At 42.0% G+C, this 17,904-nt stretch overlaps 1 long non-coding RNA gene across 1 annotated transcript; it reads left to right on the forward strand.

The window, feature by feature from the left end:
- The first annotated feature begins 12,816 nt into the window (after positions 1-12,816).
- Positions 12,817-17,442, forward strand: LOC109529253 (uncharacterized). The gene is made up of 2 exons (XR_002170805.1): positions 12,817-12,931; positions 17,304-17,442. It is a non-coding gene; the product is annotated as an uncharacterized LOC109529253 (long non-coding RNA).
- The last annotated feature ends 462 nt before the right edge of the window (positions 17,443-17,904 follow it).

Below are 17,904 nucleotides of genomic sequence, written 5' to 3' on the forward strand. Positions count from 1 at the left end.
TTTGCTTTACTGTTTGTTGTATATGTTGAATTGCTCCATGTACAGCACTTTGTATGCCGCGATGGCTGTTTGAAAGTGCTCTATAAATACAGTTGAGTTGAGTTGAGATTTGACGCTCCTCGTGTTAATTATTATCTCCCGAAAACACCACAGTGTTTATGCAGCTCTTACCATATTATTTTGTAGTAGAGTATTTATCCGCCACACCTTAAATGCCAGTCCGTGAAAATATTGTCTGACATAAACCAGTCCGTGGGGCAAAAAAACGTTGGGGACCCCTGCTCTAGACGCCCAGCGTCCGCGCTGTAGACGCTCAGCGTCCACACAGTTTAAAGCACAGTGCAGCTGCGGGAATGAATGAGAAGAGAGTTGCGTCGTAACCAGTCGTAAGAAGCTGATTCAGAACAAAAGTTGAGCGCGTTGTAGCGCATACTTAGTCAATGACATGTACACACAATTGTATGTACACACATATTGTATATTTGATCACTTATTTTTTTACATTTTAGGGGAAGCTGAGCTTTCCTTGCAGTCTTCGAGGAATCGCCTCTGATACACACAAATGCACATAGACCTCTTTCAACAAACTAGACCAGGGGTGCCCATTATGTCGATCCTGATCGACCGATAGATCTAGGACAGGTCCCAAGTAGATCCGAGCGGTGTAGAGGAGAAAAAAAAAAAAAAACAACTATTTGTGTGTCTTTGTACATGTTAGTAATATATCATTTGGTGTTAATGTACACTGCACCCTAATCATCCTATCAGTCTCATTTTCACAAAAAAAAAATTGTAAAAATAAAATAAAGCAGGTAAATTATTAACGTACGGTGGCACGTGATTACGTCACCGGAAGATGTTAGCGCTCAGCAGTTTGCAATTGCAGCTTGTGATCAGACCTGTTGTGCTATATCTTTTATCGTCATTATTCTCATTCAGAGTTTGCTTCGTGTACAATTCACCGAGGGCACGGGCAAAGAATAGGAATCTAGAGGGCCCAGGGCAGCACTTTAAAACGGTACGTGTGAGCTACGATAGTTAACAGGCTGCAAAAGTGCATCACATGCCTCTGTGTCAGGCTGTTTCTCATCATGGCGTGCGTGCGTGCATGCGTGCGTGTGTGTGCACGTGCATGCGCGTGCACGTGCGCGGTAAGGGTAGATCCCGGAAGGGTGGTTTATCGAAAAGTCGATCTAAGGTCCAAAAAGTTTGGGCACCCCTGAACTAGACCGTGTATTTAATTGAAAATGACAGACCAGATATTTTGCCTGTGATGCAATGGCTGACATGAGAATTATATGTTAGGCTCTAGCGCCATCTGGTGGAAAAGTGAGTTAAAAATTCTAGTTCTACAATTCTCTCTGATCGCTTTCATGACTCGTCAGTGACGTGATTTTTGCGGAAATTGCGAGAAATGCACGATAAAACACCAGGTTTAGAGTCTATTGAAAATTGGCATTTATAATGGGTGTCAAAATGACAAATTGTGGACTTTTTCAAAATTCACCGCAAAACCAATCATGATGTCAGACCTACCAACCGTAATGTTCAAAAATGTGTAGCATGGGACAGTTTGAACGTTGACCCATTTTGACATCCTTTGCAAAATTTCAGCTTCGTGGGGTTATTTTTCACTGTTTGGGCATGGTGTACACCTGTCCAACAGTCCAAAATAGTCATATTTTGGACAGAAACAGTACAAAGGTTCTGCACTTTGAAGTTCAGAGTATAGATTGATCGAAAACAAATGTTTTCCTGACAAATATAATGTTTGGCTGAAAGGAAAATAAATTATTTACTGCGTGGTACACAGCTAACTTATCTGAAGGCAGCAATTTTTGCTCTTTTTTTTTCCTGCAATAACGCCCATAACATCCTTGTTTTAAATGATCAAGATCTGCATTTTGAAGTAAAGAATTGACATTGATATCAAACAAATGTTGCCCCCATGGCACCTTTTGGACCTTTTGTGCTGTATGACGTTTTTCACGTGTATCGCAAAAGACATAGCATTGAAAAAAAAAACTCACGAAGGCTCTTGACATTTCCCCAACTTTCAAGTGTTTTGCTCTCTCTAGGATCCTTGTTCTATCCTTGTATTTTTCAAATGTCACCACAACTGGCCTCGGTCGAGGTCTCGCAGTTTGGGCCTCCCAGTGCGGGGAGCTCTCTCCACCTCCATTGTCCCCTGTACCTGCAGCTTCTCCTTGAATATTGTTTGCACTTTTTACTCTGTTTCACTCCAGGTTTCTCTCGGTGTTTCGTCTATTCCATCAATGACCAAGTTGTTTCTTTTGACTTGTCCTCCAAGTCGTCCATCTTGTCTGTTAAGACTTGCAGGCTGTCACGTTTTGTAGATTTCGGTTTTGCATGGTTTTACAGTGGTCAGTTTGATTCATTTGACATTTTTAATGGCACTACCTCTTTCAGCGTCCTGTTAATGCTGGTTTTAATTTCTTGGACTTCCCCGGTAATACTGTCAGGTCGTGAATTTGTTGAGTCCATAATCATCTGAACAAATCCTTTAAAGTTGTCATGCTGCTGTTGCAATAGCGCTGTACACAGCTCTTTTTGTTGCTGGAGGAGTTGATTTACTTGCGTGAGTGTAATGTATTCTTCATCCTGCTTTGTGTCTTGCTTCTGTTTGGGTGGCATATTGTCGGGTCTTGTCGCTAGCCGGTTGTATGTTAATTGCTGACGTGGCGAGTGGGCTTGCCGCTGACCAGCATGTTGCTGACGTGGCCAGCGGGCTTGCCGCTGCCCCGGGCAATACTGCCACTGTAGACAAGTGAGTGCTGCTGCTGTTGTTGTCGTTGTTGTTGAGCAACCTCCAACTGGGTCCCAAGCGGCTCCTAAAGCCGCAGCGACCCGGGTACCTGCAGACCCAGTTGCCGGCTGTTGATTGGGAACTGTTCGTAGCCTGAAGGCACGCCCAACACCACTTGGAGGTCGTTCCCGAGTTGGGCGAGCGCTGCTGCAGCTGCTCCTGCAGGGTTCGCTGTTCCAACTGCGGAGGCCTGCGGCTCGCTCGCTGGCTCCCTCACGTTCGCTCGTCCGTTCAAACTATTGTTACCGACTGAAGTATATAGTTCATCATAGGACCACTGTTTTCCAGATCACCTAATTGTGATTTTGCATACTAAACAAAATGTGTGAATACTCACAAATTTTCAGACTGGATGTCTGCTCACTGCTCTGTTGTGACTCGGGATATCCTGATGGGACCACGGAAGATGCACTACACCTCTTGGTGTGCTTCAGTGTATGGCCCTTACTGCTGGAGTAACTCAGTCGCAACATCTCAGTGCTGGTGCGCCTCGGTGCACAGACCTCACTGCTGGCGCGTCTTGGAGAGTGCACCTCACTGTCAGTGCGCCTCTGAGAGTGCATTTCACAGATGGTGCGCCTTGGAGTGTGCGTCTCATTGCTGGTGCGCCTCAGAGAGTGCATCTTACTGAAGGTGCCCCTCGGAGAGTGCATCTTACTTATGGTGCACCTCGGAGTGTGCACCCCACTGCTGGTGCATCTCGGAGAGTGCATCTTACTGCTAGTTCATCTCAGAGAATGGATCAACGGCCCAGGACTGCTGTTGCCGCTTGAAGTGAGCTCAGGACTGCTGTGGCCAGTGGGGTGGATCTTAGGGCTATTTTGTTTCCTTGGTTTGAGTACAGGAGTGATGTTCTGCACATGGATCTTTGGAGCACTGGCCAATGAATCCAATCCGCTTAAAAGCACAAAACAAAGCTTCGTACTATATGTTTCGTCAAACAAATGGTAATTTAAATAGCGATTGACACTTCTTGCCGTCTTCTTGACTTTATTTTCTTTGGTTTTTCAATTCTTTTTTTTATTGTGATTTCACAGGTCCATACAGTCAATGAAAGAACAAAGCATACAATTCCTTTATACATCTGATATTACACTAGAGTAGCTCAATTTACAATAAGCAAGACTGAGTAAGCAACACATAACGTGTAAGGACAAATAAGGAGTATAACTGTATAACTATTTTTTTACTATAGTAAAATGGAAAAAAAAAAAAACAAAGTAGGGTAAACTTCTCTGACTCATGACGCTTTCTATTACAGTACAGGAAATCTAAAATACAGACTCAAATAAAACAGCAGAAAGAGTAAAGGGGGGGCACAGAAGTCAACTTTAAACAAATGATGGTCGTACTGGCGTCATATACTTCATCCATCGTTCCCATCTAATCAAAAAAAGTTTCCTGTTTCAATCTCAAAGCAAAGGTAGTCCTCTCCATTTTAAACATATCACAGATTATGTCGTTCCATTTTTCAACAGTAGGTTTTTCAGGTTTTAACCACTTTCTTGTAATAGCTTTTCTTTCATCCTGTAGCTGGACAACTTAGCAACTATGGACCTCGGTGATGCAACCCCAGGCATCAGGGCGCGGTGAGTTCTTTCAACGCGTAGTTCAAATGTGGCCGGGAGCTCTAAACCCTCCCGCAGCAGGGTCTCCACATACACAACCATTGATGGCGAATTATCCTCTGCACCCTCTTTAACGCCATGGATCCTGATAATTTCACGTCAAGAGCGGCCCTCTAAATCCGTTAGCTTAGCATCCAGTTGTATCTGGAGGTGCAGCAGCTCCTGTACCGTGTCCTCCGCCACCTGTAGCCGTGTTTCAGTCTCATCAATCCTTTTCTCCGCCTCTTCGATCCTTGCACTCGTCTTGTTAATTTCCTCCCAAATCCCCTTCAGCTACTGACTGTTATCCTCTCTAAACTCTCTCAGTTCTTTCAGTATCAGGCCCAGATTCGTGCTCTCTCTTTGACCCGCTTCAGGGTGTGTGTGCGTGTCAGCGTCATCCTCCATTACGCTGCTTGCCGGGGAAGTTTGGCTAGCCTCATCGCCGTCGAAAAACTCCATCTGCATTGACCTCTTACTTTTCTTCATAGGCATTCTCAAGACTCACTAGCTTAAACAAAACTAAAGATAATGTATATGTATATATATTTTTTAATATTCAGGTTTCAGTGGGTTATTTCGACTCAAATTGTCGGGAGCTCGTTCTCTATGCTGCCATTCCCTGGCTCGTCAAACCGGCAGTCCGACTTTCTTACTTTCAACTCATCATTGCCATTGTCATCGCCGTCATCTTCTTCCCCGGGGAATAAAATGTTCTTGCGCCAAAAAATTCAAAACACTTTCAAATGTGCACTGCAGTCTTAAATTAAAACACTTAAAATATCCTCTTCTTTTTGAATGTAATTGGAGTGTCCCCTCCATCACTTCCAAGGTCTGTTGTTTTCAATAGCTTGGGGTAGTTTAAGCCTCGCTTTATTGTAGTCTTCTAGAACAATATCCCCAAAACAAGGAAGTAATACATAACCTGCCATAAGCTCAATCGAAGGGTGGATTTGTACTTACATGATGTGAAAATAATTCTGGCCTTATGGGGCTTCCATCCATGTCCAGGACATTCTTGGGATTTTACAGCTTTTGCCACATCACTTTTATTTGGAGGCCACATGCAATCTCCATTTGTCATCGAGACTGTAGGAACAATTTCAACTTCTCTGGTGTCATCAATAACAAAAATATTAAATATCAAACATCTTTGAATTCTAATCTGACGTACTTTTGCAGATTCCATCCCACTATGAAACACTTCAGACTAGTGGAGAGGTTGGAAACCACATAAATCCCCAAGTCTTTTGAATAAACTGGATAGGGAAAGGAGTGCTCCACCTGTGTGTATTAATTAGCCATAATGTATACTATATCCTCAACAATATTTTGGGATCAAATTAATTGTTGTCAATTGTGATACAAGAATCTCTCTCTTTGGAGTTCAGAACTATTCCATCAAAAGCAAGCACTCTCAACTGGCAAACCCGTTGTGAGAAGTCGTCTGCAACCGGCCCATCCATGTGCTCTTTATAAAGTTTTGGAGTTTCTTTAACATCGGGACTATTGTTATCATTTTCCATCTCTGATAATCTATGCATCACCTGATTCACAGGAGGACATGGCCCCCGAACCAATTTCTTTCATTTTCCCAGGAAGTTTTGATAGGTTGATTATTTTTAGTTATCATACATTCGCTTATTATTAATTTTATTATTGTTATTTTGATATTGATTGATTGATTATGCTCGCGAAGAAGAAAGCTTATGCCTGCAATGATAAATTGATTATGCTTGCAAAGATGAACGCTTATGCCTGCAATCATTAATTGGCTATGCCTGCAATGAAGAACGTTTATGCTTCTAATAGAGATATAATGCTTCTTAAGCATTATATATTAATCATTATGCACTCACATTTACAATCCTTTTTATTATATTTGTACTGTATACTCACGTTTCTAATCAAGAATGCTTAGTACACTGTGTGGAAGTTTAGGGACGCAACCACCTTTCCGAGGACGTGGTTGTGAAGAGATAAGTGTTAAGACTAAACAGGAGTAAGGTTGGACAGTGAATGGAGCCATCAATACCAGCTGCAACGTGATGTTTTTGTAACAATTGCACACATGTACGTAATTTACACTCACATACACAAACATAGTCAAACAAGTTCAGTGTGTGTCCAACAGCCCCCACCCTTTAGGTTGGACACACCTATGTAGTAGATTTCCCAATAAATGAGGGGGTGAAGGGGGAGATCGTTAGGGGTGACGTGCCGAGAACTGAAACCGAACGCTTCTCCTCGTTCCCTCCTGGTACCAGAATTGAGTCTCCTGTTTCCTTCTTGTGTTTTATTCCTAAGTGTCAAATTGGATAAACCTGACAAGTTTTCATATGAAAATGCCAATACAAGATCTAAATTGACGTCGATTTTGACATCTCATTGAGATGCACCAGACCATGAATATTTCAAACCCAGTACTCTTCATCATAAACCTAGCCAAAATATTCAGCAACTGAAACCAACAGAGTATTGGCAAGGTCATTCATCTTCAAACAATACTTTGGACTTGCAAAGATATACACACCGACTGACAAAACTGAACTCAACTCACTTTAAAACAACCACCGCTCGATACAAAGTGCTGTAGATGGAGCAAATATCATCTTTACAACAATACACAATAAAACAAATTAATAACGAGACAGTAGAAAGCACAAAAACAGTAAAACTAAGATGAAGTCTGAGTCAAAAGCCAAAGAATACAAATGAGTTTTGAGACGAGTTTTAAAGATGGGCAGCGAGGGGGCTTGCCGAATGATCAGTGGGAGGTCATTCCAAAGAAAGGGACCAGCAACGGAAAAGGCTGGGTCCCCTCTGAGCCTTTGCTTAGCTCTTGGTACCGCTAATAATGTCTGGTCCGCAGACCTGAGGCACCGGACAGGGGTGTGGGAGCTCAGGGAGGTAAAGTGGAGCAAGGCCATTTCAAGATTTGAAAACAAATAATACGATCGTAAAAAGAACTCAAAAATGTATAGGGAGCTAGTGAAGGGGTGCCAGAGTAGGAGTTATGTGCTGCCTCTTACGAGTGCCAATCAAGAGGCGAGCAGCAGCATTCTGGACCAACTGGAGACGCTTCATGGAGGATTGGCTGACTCCAAAGTAAAGTGCTTTACAGTAATCCAGCCGGGATGTGACAAAGGCATGAATTACTGTTTCAAAGTGCTCATGAGAAAGGAGAGGTTTTACTTTAAAAGCATGAAGTTCTCATAGATTTGAGGCTTAAGTATACTCCGTAGCACAACCAGACCAGTGTATGACAAGAACTGACGGAATTCTGTGGCTTTCCACCTACATCGTTCAGCTAATCTCCGTGGCCTTCGAGTAAACTCACTAGGGATGTAACTTCTCAGTGTCAGAAGTCTATCTGAAACGATGGAAGTGAGATGAGATGAATTGCGACAGCGCAGCGGGCCTGTGGTACTGATCCACAAATCCAAAAGACGCTTCATTACACCGAGACAAATGAGATGCATATCATCAGATGGGAAGCAAGCAATCATATCAATGCCTACTTCTGCAAGATGTGACAGTTGGACATGATGTTCTTGACCCATTGCTTGTCTAAAACTGTCATCAGTTCTGCGCTTTGCATTGACCTCAGGAAACGTCATTCGATTACATTTGTGGACACCTGTTTGGTCACACTTGTCACAGCCATGTTGAGCATGGTGTGACTTTACATCTCTTCTGAAAGCTCTGGCTGGGATATCACACACAATAGAAACAAGATGAACAAAGAAGGTTTTCTGCTTGAACAAAAAGTCACTTTCCACTGTTCTCAGTTCATGTACCAAATTGTAAAGATACCCAGCCAATGAATTGCGCTTTGAAATACCACAAAACAGTCCCATCAACATTGCTTTCTTTGTATATCCTTGTAACAAAGCAAGGTTTGGCCATAACGGATTCTAGTGCTCTTCCCGAGGGGTAAACCATCAAAATTCAACTTCAGTTTAAATGCAGGTCCGTCTGTCAAGGAAGACTACACACCACAATATTTTCTGAAATGAATTCAAAATTCCATGATAATGGAAGAAACCACCTGCTTCGCTGTTAATGTTGTAGCTTGTTTTTGTGTTCAGCAATGTTCGTCCATCTTTGGGCAGGAAAGGGTGGTACATTTTGATCAGAAGACGAGAGAAATACCAAATGAAACTGCCCACCATTCTGATATTGGTCTCCAAGACCAAACATATCCTCATGAGACACCAAATCCTCTGCCTCTTCCATATCCTCATCGTCAAGACCCTGATCACTTTTGCCATCACTGACTTGTATATTAATATTGTATATTGTATATATCCTCTAAATTGTCAACACAAACACTCAACTCAGAATTGACATCACCCAACCCCTGCGTTTCCACCTCAATTTCAATGAGCTCTTCAAACTCTCTTGAAAGCCCTACTTATATAGTCAACCCTCGGTTTTCGAACGTCTCTGTTCTCGACCAAATCGGTTTTCAACCAAAAATTTCGACTTTTTTTATGCCTCAGATTACGACCGAAAATCGGTTCTCGATGAAACAGCACACTTGAATGCGCCACTCGACTCCTCTCGCCTTCCTTACACGAGGAAGTGATGCTTCCTCGTGTAGCATTCCATTGTGAGCAGACGTGTTCAATAAAGATAAAAAAAAGAGCGTCCAATGTGAGTGGACGTGTTCAATAAAGAATTTTAAAAAGTATCGTGTTTGTTGACATCTACTTAAATTGGACTGTTATTTCTGCATTGTGAATCAGCCTCTAATCATGGCACCAAAGAAAGCAAGTGGAAGTAGCAAAGATGGTGAAAAAAAGAGGAAAATAGTGCCAAAACTATTGAATTTAAGAAAGATTTGATAGCGAAATATTAATCAGGTGTACATGTGTCTGTGTTGGCTAAGGAGCTCGGCATGCCGAAATCGACGATCAGCAGCATCCTAAAAAAGAAAGCCCTTAAAATCATCTTAAAATCACTGATGTGGCTAAAGGATCTTGTGTGTTTAGGAAAACAAAGGCCACAAATCTTAGAGGAAGTGGAGAAATGTTTGCTTATTTTCATAAATGAGAAACAGCTCGCGGGGGACAGTCTTAGCCAAGATACGATTTGTGGCAAAGCAAGACAATTGTATGGAGATTTGATAAAAAAGGATCCTAGAATTGCTCCTGAAGAGTTTGATTTTAAAGCAAGCAGAGGATGGTTCGAAAAGTTTCGGAAAAGAAGTGGGATACAATCCGTGATTCGTCATGGGGAGGCAGCCAGTTCAGACAAGGAAGCTGCCGAAAAGTTTAAAGTTGAGTTTGAAAATATCATCAAGGCCGAGGAATATCTTCCCCAGCAAACTTTTAATATGGACGAGACTGGACTTGTGTGGATAAAGCGGTTCAGAAAATGGATGGAGGGATATTACCTCGTACCGTAGCGTAGGGTTGCATAGAGAGGGTCCATAGTAACAGCCATTACTTTTGGGTTTATTAGTTCAAGGTGTAAAATAATGTAATCTACAATTGTCATGATGAGAGACAGAGAGAGAAAGGTTACTTGAACTTTTATGTTACAATGTTAATGTTTATGTTAAAATATTACAAAAATGTTGTATGTTTTATTTTTACCAGTTTATTTGTATACCAGTATTTTACGTATTACCTACTCTCTTACTATATGCGTATGCAGTTTATTGTGTTAAAAAAATGCTTTAAAAAAAGTTTTCTAGACTTACAACGGATTAAAATTTATGACATTGATTACAATGCGAAACATGGTTTCGGTTTTTGAACACATCGGTTTTCGAACAGCCTTCTGTAACGGATCATGGTCGAAAACCAAGGTATGACTGTATATTTCATATTTTCATATGCCATCAGAAAAAGTCATGTCTGTGATTTCAGCACATAATCATCCTCCCTCCGCCCCCACTTCGGGCTAATGCTAATCATCATTATTAGCGCTGTTCAAAATTCAGGCTAAACTCTTCGCCCAGGGGTGTCCAGACTCAATCGTCGTCTTTGTTTTCCAGCTCTCCCAGGAGTAACACACCTGATTCAAATCATCAGCATCATGCTAAAGCTGCTTCACAGCTGGCTGATGAGTTGATCACCTGAATCAGGTGTGTTGCAGCCGGCAGAGCTGGAAAACAGGCAGGACAGTGGCCCTTCTCCTAATTTGGTTGCAGGCGATGTGCTGTTGCTGGTGCAGGTTCTTCGCCGAGGAACCTGTTGAGTTTTATTATACACAAGTAGCACGTCACATTTCTAGTGGTTCTTTTGGATTAATCCAAATGCACGATTATCCCAACTGACACTAGAGCTCACCCAAGGGTGCTGATGGCGCCTCGGTTACGCGCTCCCTAGTATTATCCCTGTTTTTGTCATTTTCGTTTCGCTTACTTACACGAGGGAAGAGTTGCTTAGCATTAGGGAGTCGACGGTCGGACTTTTTCACCAGCACACAAAAATCCACAAGGTGTTTCGGAGCTAATAGCAAGCGGAGCTGCTGCACTGTACAGAGCATGGAAACGCCGTCGGAGAAGGGGGAAGGGAGCCGGCGTGCTAGTCAAGCTACAGCAGCGTGGATTTCGAACCCCGCTCCCATCGATCCATCTTGCTAATCTGCGTTCTCTGCCAAACAAGATGGATGAACATCTTCTCCTCACAAAGACCAACAAAACCTTTGCACGTTCTGCTGCGCTCTGCTTCACTGAAACCTGGCTCAGTGACCGGCACCCGGATTCCGCGCTACATCTACCCGGCTTCCGCCTACTCCGAGCCGATTGCGACACGGAGCTATCAGGGAAATCGAAAGGTGGTGGAATATGCTAATATATCAACGAAGAATGGTGCACTGACGTCACGAAGCTCGACGCACACTGCAGCCCGTAGAAAGTGCATAACGTGCAATAAAATGCAGCCAGCATTTAAAAAAATACAACAGCAGCCTTTTGAAAAAGTAAAGTACATAAAATCTAATTAATACCACTTAAGTCTTCTTCTCTTTTGAAATACAACCAACGCAGCTCTCCTCGGACCTGAACAACAAAACACAATAATATCCCAATGTCATTCCAAATATATACTGACAAAAATCAGAAATCCCTTTATAAAAACAGCCACTTTGTAAGTAAGTGTGTGCCTATGACAGGATTGTGTTCTTACCCATTTCTGCTTTCTGACATCACTGGTCAGTTTCTCAACATCAGGCATATAAGATGTAACTTTAATTTTGACGCAGGACTGCAAGCTCTCATTTATGAGGTGGGTGCGATATTTTGATTTAATGTAGTTTATGTTTGAGAATATCTGCTCACACGGGTATGTTGATCCAAAGATGGATAATACTCAAATGCATACTGTATGTCTTCATGTTCCTATGATTGTCAGGAAGAGGAGTCCATGTGTCAAAGACAAGTTTCTTGGGTGTTGGAAGGCTTTCAATTTCGCTCCATTTGTGGCTATGGGCAAGCCGGGCTTTCTGGCGAGTGACGTCTTCGGCTCGGCTGTCAGACGTTTGAATTTGGACACCCATAAATCTTTGTCGACTATATCAGCCATTTCCATTTCAAGGTCAGTTTGATTTACTCCTAGGAATGTGCTCAACAAGGACGGGTCAATATCAAGGTCAAGGTGTGACAGAGAACGACAGTGTCATTTTTTTTCCTTTCGGAACTCACAAAACCTGTTCCCAAATTTGCATATCAATGATCCCACCTTGTAAATAATCACCGTTGAGTGTGTGATCGTGATGGGCTTCTTTGAATTCTCTCAGGGAGGGGAAGTGGAAAAGCGTGCCTCGCTGTAAATCTTTGGCAAAAGCTTGCACTCGAATGCCAAAACACTTTGCAGCATTTGCAGTGAGGTTTGCCTGCCCATGGAGACTTTCATTCATCTTGTTTAGGTGGCTTGTCATATCTACCATAAAGTGCAGTTTTTCAAACCACTCTGTATCTTCCAGTTTTCGGGTAGTTCAGGTCTTTGCTTGTTAGGAATGTTTTCACCTGTTCTAAACAAGCGACAAGGTGACGCAAAACCCTCTCCGCCTTGACAGCTATCGGAGTCTGTAATGTAGCAGGAGATTGGAATATTAGCTGTCAACTTCATCAAGCAATGCACGGAACTGACGGTGGTTCACAGCTTTTGCAATTATTTTTTTCAACGTCTCGATGACAAGGTTCATCACCACCCTACACTCCGATGTGCACACAGTGCCTCTTGATGCAAGATGCTACGGAGCCCCAAAGGGGACATGGAAAAAAAAAAAAACAAATTTGCGTTCCCTCGCAAAGTTTTGCATTCCCTCCCAGAGATTACGAGATCTCGCAATCTTTTTTTTTTTTTTTTTAATGCGCGTCGATGTACTTCCGGGTCAGCTTGGCGAATGTAGACTCATGCGCGACTGATTGAGAGACGACACTACCTCGGGGGAGGAGAGAATCATGGAGGAGGACTTGGAACGCTTCTTGCGGTCAAGAAATGTCCCTCACGTGGACTTTACGCACATGAAAAGCGACAAGGTGGGCATTCACTGTAACGCAGGGGTCGGGAACCTTTTTGACTAAGAGAGCCATAAAAGCAAAATATTTGGAAATGTATTTCAGTGAGAGCCGTAGTAATATAAACTGTATTTTAAAAGTGATTTCAACAAAGTGTCAGCATAATAAGCCTCTGAATGTTTTTGTTTTATTTTTAATTATTTTATACTCACCATGAATTTAAATGATTTTCCCTTCCTCAAGATTGCTTAGGATCCAGCAACACTAGCGGAATTATAGTCATTTTGCCGGGTCCATACGCGGAATTGCTGCTGGGTAGCTTGCACCCTGCTCAGTAGCTTGCAGGCTTCCTTTCTGCTATCTCTCGCAGGGTATCTTGATGCGAACGTTGCATGGCGCGTGTCAAAGTGCCACTTTTCTTTCGACCGTTTCGTCGATGGTATTTAGTCATTGCAAATTAGACACACCGCAGAACCTGTTCTCTCCACAAAGGCAAATCCTTCGGTCCATTCGTCCTGAAGTGTACCATTCTAGTCATCTTTTTTTCTTTTCGCCATTTTATTCGTCGAAGGATTAGCTTTGAGCTAATGACTGAGCAGGGTCAATCAAAAGGGGGCGTTTACCTGTTTATACAGCAACAGCCATGTAGGCCAGTATCATCCAATCAAAATTACTCCTGGAGCCAAGTGCAGCCCTGAACAGGACATGAGCAGTGAAAAATTGATGGATGGATTAAACAAGTGAAAATATTTTGTTTTATCTGCAAGGCAGATCCAATCATCCAAAGAGCCACATATGGCTCGCGAGCCATAGGTTTCTGACCCCTGCTCGAATGTAATAAGCGCAACAAGAGCAACATGGACACTGGCTCCGACACACTCACTTTCCCTACTGTTAATTTTCTGTTTTGTAAATACGCTACTATAGTGCAAACCGTTTGATTCTTTTGAGTGGTAAAAAAAAGCATGATATAAATTGTATTAATTAAACCTCCGAAGACCCGAACTCTTGCAAGGCATGCATTTTTATTTTCTCTTTGATATTTAGGCTAATTGGGACCTGATGAGTGTAAAAAAACAAAGAATTATCTTTTTACATGATGTAGTTTCTGAGAAAAATGATGTCCACATATGAGGACATTCGTTTTAAATTTGAGTGAACACAATGTCACATTTGAGTAATGATGAGCAAAACTTTATTTGTTGCCTGACCACAGCAGCATTTTTTCCGAGTGCTAAAACAAAATTCAAAGCAACAACTTGTGCCCCTTTACGCAAGTCATACGAAGTGCTGCTAACAGTTGCAGGAGGACAGATAGAAAACAAGTAAACCTTCAAAAATATATTTCATTGCTACTGTTAAACTGTTCATTTCAATTTCTGAACATGGCGTGAAACTTGCACACCAAAAGTGCTCCAGCATTTTTTCCCCTTGGGAAAATGTTCATGCCTATGTATGAAAGGCAGCGTAACAGTTGCGATCTGCCTGTAAGCAGAGGAGCACCTTGCACGTAACACACTGCACTCGAGTTTTCCCTGAGCATCCTTTTGCTCTGCATCGTGATGCGTTCTTTGAGTGTACCACTTCTGGCAGATGTGCATTAGCCTTCCTGTGGAATGAGATGTGGGGCACTGCCTCCACTGGATGCTGTTTCCCTTGGACTGAAACTTCTGTCATCTTCCTGCTCTGAAAAGTCAAAGTTGTCATTGTCTCACTGGGCCAAGAAGGTCATGGCCAATTCCATGTGGAATTGAAGGAACTGCATGATGTTCTTCTTTGGTGTGCCATTCAGAGTGATGTCTTTGCGGTACAGTAGCCAGCTGTTGGCTGAAGCCAGATCGGTAATGTGCATCAGCATCCGCAGTGTCCATTTTTTTGTATGGACACTAATTCGATAATAGCTCATCATTCTATTGTTGGGGGAAGAGCGGCCTCCTCTTCCCCGCGTGTTCGTTGAATTTCGGACGAGGAGAATGTTGGTAATCCAAATAAAGGCTGGAGGCGATGAACAGTTACTTCGAAGGGTTTAATTTATTTTTCTGCAGTTTACGAATCGATTCGGGCTCCTGAGGGGTCCAGATTTGAACCAGGAAGCGTAAAAGAAACATTCATGTGATTATATAGAGACAATATGATAATAAGATAAGATAAGATATCCTTTATTTGTCCCACACTGGAGAAATTTACAGCCTTCAGCAGCAAGATTGTGGGTAGAAAGAAGAGAAAAGAAAACACAGTTCAATTAAGTGCAATATAAATACAAATATGGATAAGTTCAATTAAGTGCAATATAAATACAATAGTCACAGTACTATTCACATTCACATTTGTTGTCATATCATTTAAATAATTTTATGATTTATTTATTTATTCATTTTTTATTCAGCAGCCTGACAGCAGTCGGTAGGAACGAGCGGCGGTATCTCTCCGTCTTGCAACGCGGGTGTAACAGTCTCTGACTGAAGGAGCTACCGAGTGCTGTCAGGGCTGGCTGAAGGGGGTGGGAGGGACTGTCCAACATAGCTTTTAGCTTAGCTAGCATCCTGCTGTTGCCCACCTCCTCCAGAGTGTCGAGGGAGCAGCCCAGGACAGAACCTACATACGTTGTTTTAAGTGTGCAAACAGATGTTCAGGAAAGAGACTGGGATCAATAGTACTCATAGTAAAGCGCAGTCCCTCAATAGCTGCGACACAGAAACTAGAGATAACAGTTCCCTTTTTTGATGTTGACATGTCCTCTGGAGGGGTCCTAAAAGTGGTGGGGGTGAGGGAGTACGAAAGGTGATTGTAATCACAGTAGGCAGGAAATACCTTCAACAGCATTCTACATTGTTTCTTTCAAATCCAACCAACAGAGAGGAATCATATCTTAACACTATCCACAAGGTCAACTCCACCCATCTTGGAGTTGTATTCACGGATAACACATGGGCGAGAGATGGTCACATACCGTTTCAGTTTGTTGTCCCATTTCTGGCACGTGTCTTCTGGCTCTTGAGCATGTACAGTAGACATCATCAACACTGGTTTATTGTCAAACCACTTGGTGACACAAATGTTTCCATCCAGATTGGTAACTTGGTGCTGAGGTTCCTCTTCCATTTTTTTTCATGGTCTTGTCACTTGGCAATTTCTGCACTGCAGCAGCAACTCGATTCCTCATAACTGTACCAGTTACATACACCTGCTTCTTCATCATGTTTTCCACTGCCTGGATTGATGTGAAGAATTGATCACAATCCACATTTGTATTAGGATGCAGAGTCTGAGACAGACGATCGATCACCAAGCCTCCCTAACCCATATTCCCTGGTTCTTCAATTTGCTCATGGAGTCCATCTGGACCTTGATAAATCTCAAAGTCCAGTACTATACCATCTGATGTTGCGCAAACAAAGTTTTTGATGCCAACTGGGTTTGTTTGGGTTGTCTCCACCAATTAACTCCAGCATTTCCATTACTTGTTGCAGAGAATAACGCTCTAGGAAAAAAAAAACATTTTGTTTCAAACCAAAAATCTACGTAGATTTATTTATAACACATGCCATATTTGTTTGTACTGTATATAATGACGTTTTCTAACAAAATCATCCAAAAATACAAATTCTAAACCAACTCCCTCTGTCCACATTTGTGGACAAGTTCAACAAAACCAACAAAACTAAGTCCCTCTGTCCACATATGTGTACATCAAGTTTAGCAGCATGGTAAATCGTCAAATGTTCTTACTTTTGCAAAATTCAACTTCCACAACACACATAGAACACTTCTAAACATATCTGAGCAAGAATCAGCCATGAAATTTGTTTGAATTTTTTACCTGGTCGACTTTTGGTTTGGGAGGAGCCATCTGAATGTTTGGGTGGGTTGCCGGCCATCTCGAATTTTACATGTGCTTGTTACACTCGTCTTCCACCACTAGGGGGCAGTTTAACGTCCTCATCAGTGGACGCCAGGCCTTTGTAGTCCAAAATTTAACATTGTAGTCTTGACAACCAAAAATGTGATGTCCACACATGTGGATGCCAGGTAGTAGGAGGTTTTATTAGTAGTAGTAGTAGTAGTCTCATAGTAGTTGGAGTCGTAATTAGTAACACATACCTCCAAATACAGTGAGAAACTAACTTGGCAGGGAAAGTGAAGCTTGCAATTCTATCTATTCTACCTGTACTGTTAATGTTCTTATTACAATGACATTATGTAACACAATTTAAAAACGACATCACAGTTAGTAAATGTGCTGCCGCTTCCTGATGTATTATGATTATGTTATGTAATATTGAATACAAATAATGATGACTGCTCTGTACCATCACTCATGTTACATTTGTTAAAAGTTATTATTATTTAAGTCAAAATTTCAAGTATTCATTCTCACAATTTATCTTTGCAGGTTGACATGGCAGTAATTTCTCTGATGACTGAAGAGCAAATGGGCAAATATATCACTTCCTATGGTGATCGAATAGCTGTCCTTTGCTTTTGTCAACAAAAAATGTCCAGTGGTGATAATGAAATGCTCCTCCAAAGATTAAGAGACAAAATAAGATCAAGGAAAAAAGGTGTCCTGGGTGGAATTCCAAGTGTGCTCCAAAGCCATGATGAGGGAATGGCAAGACATAAGAATGTTTCTGCACAATAGACTCACACAAAGATTGAAATTAGTAGATGGCTCCGTTTTTATGGCAATGATTACCATCAAGTGAGGACTAGCAATGGTAGAGGAACAAGGCATGCCAACTTGGAAAAAACAGCAGCTGTCGCTCAGATTTTGGAGTTAGGAAAAGGGCTATTTTTCCCAGATGGAAGCTCAACCAAAGGCCCAGTTGGTGACTTTAATTTTGAGGTCTGTGATTTTAAAAGCAATTAGATTGCTTTAGATGAAACGGTTGGCAGACTCTGTGAAAAAACCAAATTGAAGCTGCTTAGATTTTACATTTACACAAAAGAAAATCCTCCAACATGTCAACTGGATGAATGCAGTGAAACTCCTT

Source organism: Hippocampus comes, unplaced genomic scaffold (assembly GCF_001891065.2).
Source record: "Hippocampus comes isolate QL1 unplaced genomic scaffold, H_comes_QL1_v1.1 scaffold212, whole genome shotgun sequence".
Taxonomy (NCBI): Eukaryota; Metazoa; Chordata; class Actinopteri; order Syngnathiformes; family Syngnathidae; genus Hippocampus; species Hippocampus comes.